The sequence below is a fragment of the Choloepus didactylus genome, chromosome 16 (genome assembly GCF_015220235.1).
Source record: "Choloepus didactylus isolate mChoDid1 chromosome 16, mChoDid1.pri, whole genome shotgun sequence".
In the NCBI taxonomy this organism is placed as follows: domain Eukaryota; kingdom Metazoa; phylum Chordata; class Mammalia; order Pilosa; family Megalonychidae; genus Choloepus; species Choloepus didactylus.
The window spans coordinates 78,203,982-78,214,148 of NC_051322.1; the positions used below are offsets into that span (position 1 = coordinate 78,203,982).

The 10,167-nt window shown below is 35.7% G+C and overlaps 1 pseudogene; it reads left to right on the forward strand.

The window, feature by feature from the left end:
• The first annotated feature begins 401 nt into the window (after positions 1–401).
• On the forward strand, positions 402–6,777 carry LOC119511360 (annotated as a pseudogene).
• Positions 6,778–10,167: the final 3,390 nt, after the last annotated feature.

Consider the following 10,167-nt stretch of genomic DNA (forward strand, 5'->3'; position numbering starts at 1 on the left):
TTTGCAGAGCACATTTCAAAGTATAGTATAGGTTACATTTCTACAACTTCAAATATTTCATTCTGGCTGTTCTAATACACTAGAAACTGAAAAGAAATGTCTATATAATTATTCAGTAGTCATTTAGTAAGCCCATATCCCCCTGCCTCAACACCAGCAGACTTGAATAAAGCTGCTTTGGTTGTGAGAATAGCAGAAGGGAGAAAAAGAAAAATAGACTACTACTGAGAACACAAGGATATATGTTCTGTGCAGATTTACACTGTTGATATGAAGAGGTTGGGTGAGCTAGTATGGTGGAAAGGCTGCAGGGGTCTGGACTGATTCCCTCCTGATGCTGTTCATGACATTTTCTTTCCTCCTTTAGAGTGTGGGTGGGACCTGTGACTTACTTGTAGCCAATGGAATTTGAGAAAAGTGAAGTAAATTGGCAGATGAAATTAAGGTTCCAGATCAGTAATTTTGCTTTACTCAAAAGTGAGATTGCACTGGATTAACTAGAGTTAAACAGGTAAAAGCCCTACAAGGAGGGACTGGTACCTTCCTGAAGGTAGAAACAGTTGCAAAACCTCTTTCCATGAGGGTACCTTCATTCTAAACTCAAAATAATTTTTTAGAGGTCAGGAATCAGCATACTCTGAATGATAAGGAGGCATACAAAGAAAGATATGCATTTTAAAAGGTTTTGATATCCTTGTTTGAAAATTGATTCTCAAAATTTTGAAGATTTTCAATGTTTTAACCAGGAAACATCCTCTTCCTTGTACTTTATTTCTGAAATGTTGAATTATAATGATGAAAATAATACTAAGATGAGAAAAAATACATTCTTATGCATTTAAAAATATGTATTTGAGGTACATTATGCTCTTTTAAAAGCACTCTGAAATACTTATATCATTTAGATACATTGATAAATTCAATATATTTGAGAACATACAAAAATAGCATGTTTTCTATCAAACAAAAGGCAAAAATATTATCATTCTGCAAATCAAGTGTCATCTGTAAAAGGGATTTTGAAATGACATGAGAACAGCCTGCTCACCTCTTCTATTTTGGTTCAGGATCCTGATGGCTGACAGTAATAATGCCCTGCTTTACTCTAATATTTTTGCTGGGAATGGAGCCCTACACCTTTGCTTGGTCCCTAGAATACTGATTACCACTTTACAATTCTACTGTCCAACTCAAGAAGGCCTAGACCCTGAAAAACTCTTGAAAGCTTTGACCATGGTCTTCCTACCCTCTACTCTGAAATGACCCGTTGAAGCTTACTTAGTTTATCCTAGAGGTTGTTTCCACTGTTTTATTTCAGGCTTTCTTGTTTGTTGACTTTGTTCTCTATCTGTTCTTTGCCATTCAGTTCTTTTTATTCTAGAGCTCTGACATAGCTTTTAACTGATCAGAAATTTTTAGCTCTTGTTATTCTTGTTCTTGCTGTACCTGTATGCCTCTCTTACTGGCCAGTTTTCAGATTAGCTCTGCCTCCCATCTTCCTCTATAATCAAGTGCCTACCTGCCAGCTTCTTGGAGGTAGGCACTGGGTACCACAGCAACTTCTCTCTGTGTTGGTAAAAATGCCTGCTTGCTCCCAATTGTGTTTGTTTTCTGCTGGCCAGCAAGCCATGGTTTGTTTTAGACCACTGCTTTAATTGTTGGGTTATCCATATTTCTCAACTTAAACAAGGTCAGTTTCCCATGCACAGTGTTTAGACCAGCTCCACTAAGCCTGGGATAATGTTTGGAGGGGTTCTGAGAAGTCCTAAAGTTCTCTTGCACTTTCTGGTCTCTCCAGCAGATGGCACTCTTTGGTGACTTAATTGTCCTTAGAAGGTGTTCTTTTCTGTATCTGAGGCTGTATCTGACCAGAACATTCCTGAATTACCTGTTGGAGCCTGGATGAGTCCAACTGGTCAGGGTTGAATTACCTCTTAGAGCCCAGCTGAGTCTGGCTGCTTGGGACTGAATTATCACTTGGAGCCTGCCTGAGTCTGGTTTGGCTGGACCGAATTGTGTCCTGGTGCCCCATATGACTTTGCAGGCCTGAAGCTGTGGGTTTCCTGCACTCTCACTTTACTGGGTAAAATCTGCCTCAGTGTAGGGCTGTGTACTCCACCCTTTCTTTGGCAGAGGACTCCCCCAGCTGCCACAGTTTTCTGCCATCTCCAGACAAGTATCAGGCTGCTGGCTACTATGACTCTCAAGGGTGATGGAAGGGCTTTCAGATCCAGGGCTGGAAAGAGTCTCTGCCCATGTTTTCTCAGACTCTTCATACCTCACTTATCTAGTCCTTGAAATGTCCTCTGCTATCCCCCTGTTCTCCAAAAACTGAGGATCTGTCTCACTGCTGTGAGTGATTTTATAGTCTGTGTCCCTGGTGGGAGGTGAGAATAAACTTAACTGCTCCTTATTTGTTCCTTCTGTAATGCATGAGGCTGAGGGGGATGGGAGAGGACCCACTGGCCTTGAATGGAGTTCTGCTACCTGATGTCTCTCTTCTTCTATTTGGCATCTGTAGGGTCCTTCTCCTGTCCATACACTACTCCTAAGTTCTGAACAATTCAGGGTTATCCTACTTTTGCCAAATATCTGGGGAGAAGTTTTCACTTGCCATTTATGTTGCCAAGTTGATGATGTCACCCTCCCTTTAATTTCTTCTTCTGATTTTTCATTGTTTATAGATTCAGTATTGATTTTTTTGTGTTGATTTTAACCTTCCAGTTTCATTTGTTAGCTCTGGGATATTTGTTGTGGATTTTTCAAGAATTTCTGCATGTAGAATCATGTAATCAGCAAATAGGGAATGTTTTACCTCTTTCCAATTCAGATGACTTATATTTCTTTTTCTCACCTAATTGCTCTGGGTAGATCTTCCACTACAATGTTGAATGACCATGGTGACAGTGGGGATCTTTTTCTTTTTCCAGATCTCAGATGGAAAGCTTTCAGTCTTTGGCAATTAAGAATGATATAACTTGTGGGTTTTTCATATATGCCCTTTATCGCATTGAAGAAGTTTCCTTCTAATCCTAGTGTTTCAAGTGTTTTTTCCAAGAAGGTGCTGAATTTGTACAAATGAATTTTATGTATCAATTATGATTGTGGGTTTCTCCCTTTATTCTGTTAATCTGATGTTTTATATTAATTGATTTTCTTAAGTTGGTCCACCCTTTCATGCCTGGAATGAATGCCATTTGATTATGTTGTATATTTCACTTGATGTACTATTGGATTCAGTTTGCTAGTATTTTGTTGAGGATTTTAACATCTATATCATGAGGGATGTGGGTTTCCAATTTTCTTTTCTTGTGTTATATTTCTCTGGCTTTGGTATTCTACTGGCAATCATGAATAATGCCACTATAAACTTTGGAGTGCAATGTCTATTCCTGTCTCTCCTTTCCGTATTTCTGAGTGTATACCTAGTAACAGGATTACCAGATCATACGGCAATTCTATACTTAGCTTCCTGAAGAACAACCATACTGCCTTCAGAGCAGGTGCACCATTCTAAATTCCCACCAACACTAAAAATGTGTACCAGTTTCTCCAGATCCTCTCCAGCACTTGTACTTTTTTGTTTGTTTTTTGTTTTTTCTTAAATTCAGTTTTATTGAAATATATTCACATACCATACAATCATCCATGGTATACAATCAGCTTTTCACAGTATGATCATACAGTTATGCATTCATCACCACAATCTATTTCTGAACAGTTTTATTACATCAGAAAGAATAAGAATAAAAAATTAAAGTAAAAAAAGAACACACAAACCATCCCCCATCCCACCCTATTTGTCATTTAGTTTTTGTCCCCGTTATTATACTCATCCATCCACACACTAGATAAAGGGAGTGTGATCCACAAGGTTTTCACAATCACACGGTCACCCCTTATAATCTACATTATTATACGATCATCTTCAGGAGCCCAAACTACTGGGTTGGAGTTTGATAGTTTCAAGTATTTACTTCTAGCTATTCCAATACATTAAAACCTAAGAGCTGTTATCTATATAGTGCATAAGAATGTCCACCAGAGTGTCCTCTCAACTCCATTGAAATCTCTCAGCCACTGAAACTATTTCATCTCATTTTGCATTCCCCTTTTTGTCAAGAAGATATTCCAACCCCATTATGCTGAGTCCAGATTCATCCCTGGGTGTCATATCCTGCATTGCCAGGGAGATTTACACCCCTGGGAGTCAGGTCCCATGTAGGGGGGAGGCAGTGAGTTCACCTGCCAAGGTGGCTCAGAGAGAGAGAAGGCCACATCTGAGCAACAAAGAGGTACTCAGAGGGAGACTCTTAGGCACAATTATGTGCAAGTGTAGCCTCTCCTCTGCAGTAACAAGCTTCATAAGGGCAAGTCCCATGATCAAGGGCTTGACACATCAAATCACCAGTCCCAAAGTTTGTGACATCAACACCAGTCCAGGTGAGGAAGTCCAACACTTCTGCACCTTCTCCCAGCTCCTTGGGGTGGCAGGGTGTAAATATATTTTTTATTCTCTGCCCAAATTACTTTGGTATGTGTCACTATTTCACTCTAACCTATACTAACCTACTGTAATCTCACTTCCTATTCAAAGTTCCATGTAATTGGTATTTGAACAAACTGACTGTAGAGTTATACTGTTTAGAAAATATAAATCCTGTACCAAATAGACATCTATTTCCTTGGTCTCACATGGAAGTTGAAGTTTTAAAAAACAGTCAGTTTCAGCCTTTACCCTTTGACCCAGTTGCCCTACTCTTAACCAGATCTGCTTCATTCATATCACTAATTGAAGTCTGGGCCCTTTTTCAGCTTTTTTTTTTAACATTTGCTGTATGCAGTAATACTGACATTCATATCTACTGAGATGTAACTCTGAGTTTCAGGTGTCTCAGAGATACGTGTTGTTCCAGAGATCAACCAGATTATACAGTAAGGGATCAGCATCTCAAAGTTTAGAGATAGGCATTACAATTCAGGAATAGAGTTGACTGCTATAAGAGCTTACAATCTAGGGACCATTACAATAATCATGTCCACATTAGGCTATGTTCTAAGATTCAATTCTGAGTTTACACATTGTACTTAGTCCATATTGGTGAGGCATTATAGTGTTTGCCTTTATTTATGGGGTACTTCACTCAAATACTGTATACAGGATCTGTTCACCCTGTTGTGTGTCTCACAGCTTCATTCCTTCTTGTAGTTGCTCAATATTCCATTGTATGCATATGCCACAGTTCACCACTCTGTTCCTCAGTCTATATACCCTTAGGTCACCTTCATCCATTGCAAATCATGATTACTGTCTCCATGAACAACAGTTTGCAAATGTCCATTCATGTCTCTGCTCTCAGAGCTTCAAATGACATAACCCATAATGAGGTTGCAGGACTTTATGGTCCCCACATACTTAACTTTTTGTGGAACCACCACACTGACCTTCAGAGAGGCTACACCATTCTACCTTCTCATCAACAGTAGATAGGTACATCCCTCTCACCATGTTTTCTCCAACACTTTTATATATATAGTTTCCTACATATATATTTTTTGTAAAACAGCCATTCTCACATAGGTGTTGAAATGGTATCTCATTCTGGTTTTGGTTTTCATTTCCTTAATAAGTAGTGAAGTTTAACATCTTTTCATATGTTTCTTAGCCATTTCTGTTTTGTGTTTGGAAAACTCTCTGCCCATGTCTTTTACCCATTTTTAATTGGGTTCTTTGTTTTTTGTTTGTTTTTGATTTGTAGGATGTCTATTTATTCTGGGTATTAAAACCTTATTATGTATGAATGAGACAGAGATGGAACTGGAGCTGGGCACAGGTAGTGGATGCAGTCCCACTGAGAGCTGAAGAAGGCAGTGAATGTATACTCAACATCAGTGACCAGTGATAACTTAAGTTGATGTGACATACTGGCTTGGATCAACAAGTCTCTGCAGTTGAATTTGACAAAAATGGAACAGTTGTGCTCAGGGGCTGCCTATTGTCAGTTTATGGACATGCTGTTCACTGTTTCCATTGCTTTGAAGAAAGTGAAATTCCGAGCTAAGTTATAACATGAATACATCCAGAACTTCAAAATACTGCAAATAGGTTTTAAGAGAATGGGTGTTGACAAAATAATTCCTGTGGACAAATTAGTGAAAGGAAAGTTTCAGGACAACTTTGAATTTTTTCAGTGTTTCAAGAAGTTTTTTGATGCAAACTATGATGGAAAAGGCTGTGATAATCTAGCTGCTAGACAAGGTCAAGAAATGGCAGTGGCTCCCTCTCTTGCTGCTCCAACTCTCAGTAAACCAAAGAAACCTCCCAGCTGTAGCAGTGCAGCTCCACAGAGGGCCATTTCAACACAGAGAACTATTGCAATCCCAAAGGCTGGCCCAGGTGTGGTGACAAAGAATCCTGGCATAGTCAATGGAGATGATGAAGCAGCTGAATTGATGCAGCAGGTCAATGCATTAAAACTTACAGTTGAAGACTTGGAGAAGGAGAGAGATTTCTACTTTGGAAAACTATGGAACAGTGAACTGATTTGTCAGAAGAATGTGGGGGGAAACATTCCTGTATTGCAGAGGATTGTGGACATTCTTTATGCCACAGAAGGCTTTGTGATACCTGATAAAGGTGGTCCCAGGAGAAATAAGAAGAGTATTAACAGCCTGGACCAGCAGAACAACTCCAAATTATTCACTCCAAATCATGTGCTTAACTGTAAAATACTGCCTTTTATTATTCTTAGAGGACTCACTGGTTTCTTTCCATAAGCAGAAAGTACATCTTCTTAAAATGTGCACTTTGCATAAGTTTCACTCCTTTTCCATTAAATCTGAGTTAGGAGCTTTTATCTTGTAGCAGAGAAGTATTACTATCTAGTTGCTTCACCTTTTCTTTTTTGATAGGATGTGGGGAAGTAATACATGCTACTTTAAAAAAATTAAAACATTGCTGGAATGTATGTTAAATCTGCTGCATATTCTTTCAGGCTCTAATCTTAGTATATTCTAATGAATAATGTAGCAGATGAAAGTGCATTCTCTAGAGTCAGAATGCCTTTCAAGCTCTGTAAGTTAAGATAAGTTCCTTCTCTATCTTAGGCTACACTTTCTTGACTTGTAAAATGGGGCAAAGCAGTTTTTCCTTCATATAGTTACTTTTCTCATTAACCTTCACAATAATTATAAAGAGTTAGAACTGAATTATGCCTAGATATTAATGTGTGCTTTTAAAAAGTTATGCTAATTACAAATGTTTTGGTTTTCTTTCATTTTGTTTTGTTTTGTTTTATAATTGTATAACATTGGTATTATAACTATTAAAATTAATTTAGAAAATTGGAATGTGTAGATAAATACAATGAGCTCAGGTTCAATAAACTGCCAATGGCAGAAACATTGTTTATTTTCTTTATTACTGTATCCCCAGTGTCTATTATATTAACAGGCACATAAAAAATAAGTTTGCAGAGAACTATTTAGTATATGGGTTCAGTGTATTCTTTCTTGCTGAAATTACATAAAAATATTTTGACATTAGCCAAAACATATCAAAGACAATTTCATGAAATTTGCATAATATTTTGAAATTCTTTATATGCTTCTTAGTAAAGATAGAACTTGATATATCTTCAACTATGGTTTGGTTTACTGCAACATAATGCCAATTAAATTGTTCCTTTGCCCTTGTGTAATATTGAAAGAAAGTTGAAGTTTTCCTTTATTTTTACCTCTCTTCAAATCTTCAGTATATTTATACTTTACTGCTTAATGAAAGCCATATACCTAACACTTCCCAAGAATGAAAAGGTTTACCAACTTTCATAAAATATGAAACTGTTGTCCCATTGGCAGTTGCTACAAAATGCTTCTTGGAAAGAAGGCAATCAAAAATTATGCTATGGAGGTGAAATTATATACTACTTTGTGTAATTTGTGCAGTACTTTGATTTTGACATGATTTTTTAAGTCATTGATGAGAGCTTCCTCAGAACTTCCTTACATTCAAGTAATCCTTTAAAAACAAATAAGAGGTTGCTTCATATTCAATTTTAAATTAATTAAGATGACAGTTTTCAATGCAAACTTTGAGTATATTTGTATTTTACACAAGATTGCATACACATTGCTGAAAGAGTCAACATGTATATAAAAAGACAAAGAGATAGGTTCAAAATGAGAACGTGTACACATTTACTATAAAGAATAACCATAATCAATGTAAGAAAAATCTTACAATTTTGAAATTCAGTTTTTCATTAGCTGTAAAATCAAAAGTCATGGCAAATGAATCATAATGATATGCGTAGATTATTACAAATACACAGAGAAAAAATATACAGAGAACTGTGAAAATTTGCCACTTCCAATATTTATGTGATGTTTACTGTATAAAATATAAATAATGTTTATCTTCAAAATTATCCCACTAAAGAGAAGAAAAACCATGAAATGATAAATTCTGAAATTCATCAGCTTCTTTCTATATAAAAAATTATTGATCTAATAGAAATAATTTTCTCCTGCAAATTTTTTGAAATATTCAAGTTTTAAATTGAATGTGTGTTACCAAAAATTGGGCTTTGAAAGAAAAGGTCATTCATTTAATATGAGAAGTCCCAGGAAACACGCTTCTACTAAAAACTATAGCAGGAATATTAAAATTAAGCACAGATATTGGGGAATTTTTGTTGTACCATAAGTAGTCTCTTAAATTGTTATGCCTGATATTAACTGAATCCTCCAATTATTGTTCCTTCTTCAAAGAGATTGAGCTTATGCATAATTGAGAGATGTTAGATCTAGTTTAAAAATATTTAAATATTATGGTGTCCCTATAGAGGACCATATAAAGCACCAGACTCATAGAGAATACATGGTTCCTCATATAGAAAACCATTTCATAGTTTATTCCCCAAATAATACATGTTAATGTGGATGTAGACATTCATTTTCATTAAAAATATTTTTAGTATTTGCTATCTCCACATGTTTTTTCTTTTATCTTGTTTAAAAGACATCTGGCCCTACTCCAAGATCCTTAAGATAGTCTGTTTTTTTTTGTTAAGACATGATGAAAAAGTGGATTCAGAATGTGTGTTGAATTTAAAGATTTAGATAGAATTGATACTTTGAGGATAGTGAGTTATCACACATGCATTAGCCTAGTATATATCTACCTTTATTCACTACATTTCAGTTCTTCTGGAAGTTTTCATAATTATTTATCCTTAAAATAATTTTTAGATTTATTTCTGAGTATATTTTAGTTTGTGTTGCTATTCTAATGGTGTCCTTTAATAAACTTTCTAATTAGTCTTTGCTGTTGTTCGGCATCAGTATTGATTTTAAATTTTTTTGATCTTTTTTCCAGAATTTTTCTCTCATTTCCCCATTGTATGTAGATTCTCTTGGTTCTGCATAGAATATTATGACAATTATTTTGTTTCTCTTCTTCCTAGCCTCACAACTTTTATTTAGTTTTCCTTTTTAACCAAACTTGCTGAACTTCCAATATAATATCGAATAGTAGTGATATTAGCAAATATACTTTCTAGTTCCTCACTTTAATGGGAACACAGATAAAATTTTGGTCATTATTTTGAAGTTTGTGTAGACTTTTATCAGGTTGCTTTTATTAGGTTTAGGAAATTCCCTTCTTAACCTAGTTTGTGAAATATTTTTTACCATGAATCTGTGTGAACGTTGTTATGAATTTTTTCTGCATTTATTGAGATGGTATTTTTCCTTTAATCATTTAATGTGCCAAATTTCATTAACAGAATTTTTAAGATTGGGATACATGTTGAAACTCAGCATGGTATTTTGTTTTTGTTTTAGTATAACTGGATTTATATGCTGATATTTAACTTAGGAAGTCCATACTTAAGACTTTTATGTCAAGCAGAGTCATTTGGACCTGTTCTTAAATTCACAGTTCTATAATCATAATCATGTGAGAAACTTCCCCCAGTGATTTACTGATTTAATAGGTGTGATGCAATGTACAGGAATCTATTTTAGAGTGCCATAATATACATATATTTAAATTAAATAAATTCAAATTGATGCCAAATTTTTTTAACAACATAGATTCCAAGAAAAGTCAACTATTCAGTTGTGTGTTCAACCAAAGAGCAACAGAATCTTTTCTCATTCTGG